The sequence below is a fragment of the Dasypus novemcinctus genome, chromosome 8, assembly GCF_030445035.2.
Source record: "Dasypus novemcinctus isolate mDasNov1 chromosome 8, mDasNov1.1.hap2, whole genome shotgun sequence".
Lineage (NCBI taxonomy): Eukaryota > Metazoa > Chordata > Mammalia > Cingulata > Dasypodidae > Dasypus > Dasypus novemcinctus.
Genome location: NC_080680.1, coordinates 17,538,355 through 17,542,003, shown reverse-complemented (window position 1 = coordinate 17,542,003; position 3,649 = coordinate 17,538,355).

Genomic DNA, 3,649 nt, shown 5'->3' with positions numbered 1-3,649 from the left:
TCCCCACGTGCAGGAATGATTTGTTGAGCCTTTCTATTTCCTCTGCAAAAGCCACAGAAGAATAACTTCTCTTTAAGCAACAGTACCTATGATGAACTTAGGAAGCTACATGTCGCAGAATGCTTATGTTCTGTCAAAAGAGGATGCTGGTCAGTCTTCTCCATCTGCCTAAATCCAGAGTTTACACAGAAGGTGTTAGAATGTGTTATTGTGCTCTGATCAGGTAACTATGCTCAAGGAAAAAGAATGAAAAATGTCTTAATATATTTGCTATCCCCCACCCCCACACAGGGCACTGGCACAGGAAGCATGCACACTTTCTCTTCTTTTTCACCAGGAGGTCCCAGAGATCAACGAAGTCCTCCCATATGGTAAGCTGAGGCCCTATCACCTGAACCACAAGGCTTCCTCATTTCTTCTTTTGAGTCACCGAAGTTGAACACCTCTGATACTCTGGTTTCAGTATGTGCTGTTGTACTGGGGAAAAAAATTAGTGAGTATTATTCAAACCTAAAAGTGAAACATCATGCAGGAAACTGTTAACTAGCAAACCAATGTTTTACTGGCCAGCACTTTTCATTTTTCAGGAGGAGTGATGAGAACTACAACAGTGGCATATTGGGGGATGTTTTGTAACAAATAAGAATAGGGTGCATTCCAGGGAGTATTGTGTTCCTCTCTGGGAAAGCTGGCCACTTACTCAGGGACTGATGTATAGAACTTGAAATGTACTGCCCAAGGAGTGTTGGGTTCCTTTCTTGAGGAGGCTGGTCACTTCCTCGGGAACTGACAAAGTGCTTGCAAGTTGGCATCTATAGTATCGATCTCATTGACTATGAGCTCAAGGAAAAGGACAGTCCCTGGTTAGGCCATTTGAAGTCCTGCTCTGGGAGAGGATGCTCTGCACAGGTGTTTTTTTCAATCAAGACTCTGGTATCATCAACTATGTGGGATCTAAGCCCCCTCTTGATTGAGAGGTGTAGTGGACATCACCATCCCAGTGTCTTTGGGATGAAAGAATAAAAAATAGGTTAGAGAAGACTTACTGGTATTCTACTGTAGAAATATTGTGACTCTAGCAATGGAAGGAATTATATCATTGATGTGAAGACAATGGCCATGGGAGTTGCCGAAGGCAGGGAGAGGGAAAAAGAGGTACGATATTGGGACATTTTTGGGAGTTGGAGTTGTACTTGATGATACTGCAGGGACAGATGCAGAACATTATATATCCTGCCATAACCCACTGAATGGACTGGGAGAGAGTGTAAACTACAACAAAAAGTATAATCCATGCTGTATAGCAGTGCTCCAAAATATACTCATCAAATGCAATGAAAGTACCACACTAATGAAAGAAGTTGTTGATGTGGGAGGAGTGGGGGGTGTGGGGAGTGGGGTATACAGGAACCTCTTATTTTTTTAATGTAATATTTTGTGTGATCCATGCATCTTTTAAAAAAAGATAATCATAATCATAAAAACACTCTGGTATCAGCTGCTGATTCAGGACTTCCCAGCCGTGAGCTAGATGTTGGTGAGTTGTATGTAAGACTTCTATTTTTCCATCATTTTGTGACTCTGTTCAATATCGATTTAACCTTTTGACTGATTATGTTATTCTTGTTTCTTTTCTCTGTCAGTATAGACTTATTAAGCCATATATATATACACACACAAATACATGTGTGTGTGTGTGTGTGTGTATATATATATTTATATTGCATCCAATCAGGACTCTGAATGGACATGGGCCAGGAAAGTTGGTGTGTCCCCCAGTTTGGTGCTTATATCTATATGTACGTATATCGTAAATGATTATGATGCAGCAGTTGGACCCCTCCTTGTAGAAAATCCTTTACTTATTTCATATTCTCCCAATTATTAACAGAAGTTTAATAAAATAAATATATGTCTGTATTGCTTTCTTATGCTTGAATTAATTAAGTCATCATATCAGTCTATATACATACATATAGATAGATAGATATAGATATAAATAGATATAGATATGGAAAGCATTTTATTTAGCAGAACAGCTATTCTGGCCAAATACTCCATTATTCAACTGCTGACATCTCATGGGTAGCTGGACAAGGAATGCTGGCATGACCTTATATGCAGTATCCCACACAGAGCTTAGCAGATAGGAGGCACTGAGTTAATTTATTATAAATCTTCAATATTCCCTGAGAAGAGCTCTATTTGGGGATACTAAATGAAAGAATAACATACAAAATATTTAAATTATTATTAAATTTAATTTATATAAATTTAATTAAATAATTAAAGGTTCAGATTCCTCTGGTACCTTGTTCTGAGAAATAGTGGCTGATTTAGGGCATTAATTTAGAGCTCATAAAGGGCCTTGGCAATTACAATATTAAAGGCCCGTGGGTGAGTTTCAGTCTCACATGGGATTATTGAATATGAAATTCTACTGTTTTTGAATGAATGGTTTACATAAATTGCATCTGCCTTACATAAATTGCATAATGTCCTTTGCTTTTCTTTGTGTTATGAGATTTGCCTCCATAAAATGATTTTATGTTTTTCTTGTAGTTGGCTATTGGGTTGCTATAAAATAGGTCTCTTAACCTGGCACCAATATTACTATAAAGTACTAGCTGAAAAGGAACTAATGCTTTAATTTCATGAAAAGCATTAATAAGAATGGGATAAATTTATGCTTTTTAGATCAAAAGCAAGTTATTGCAAGAGAAACTAGAATGAGATGAACTGCCAGGTTCTTCTAATATGTATGTCACAATATATTATGTAAAGAAAAAGCTTTTGGAGTTTAGAAATCTTGTTCTGATGCTGAAGTATTTGATAATAAAGGCTTATTTGTAGGGAAAAAAACCTGGTTGGCCATAGATGTATGGGCTTATTTATGAGTTCTCAATTCTATACAATTTGTTTATATATCTATGTTTATGCCAATACCACACTGTTTTGATCACTGTGGCATTGTAGTAAAGTTTGAAATTGGAAAAAGTGACACATCAAACTTTGTTCTTCCTTTGCTATACTGATTTGGCTCTTTGGGGTCCTTTGCAATTCCATATGAATTTGAGTATTAGCTTTTCCATTTCTGGAAAAAGAAGAGTGCTAAGATTTTGTTAGGTATTGTATTGATTCTATAGATGGCTTAGTGTAGTACTGATATCTTACTAGTTAGGATTCCTGTCATGAACAGAGGATGTCTTTTCATTTATTTAGGCTTTCTTTATTTTTTTAAGCAGTATTTTGTAGTGTTCTGTGTTCAGGGCCTTTACCTCTTTGGATGAATTTAGTCCTAGGTATTTAATTCTTTTAGGAGTTATTGTGAATGGAACTGTATTTTAATTTCCATATCAGAATATATTTTGCTGAGGTATATATATGACTGATTTTTGTGGGTTTATCTTATAGCCGGAAACTGCTGCATTTATTAGTTTTAGCAGATTTCTGTGGATTCGTTGGGATTTTCCATATAAGCGAAAATGTCATCTATTAATAGAGATATTTTTACTTCTTCCTCTTCAGCTTGGATAAATTTATGTCTTTTTCTTGCCTAATTGCTCTGGCAAGAATTTCCAATACAGTGTTGAATAGCGGTGGTGAAAGTAAGCATCTTTGTCTTCTTCCTAACATCGGGGTGAAGGTT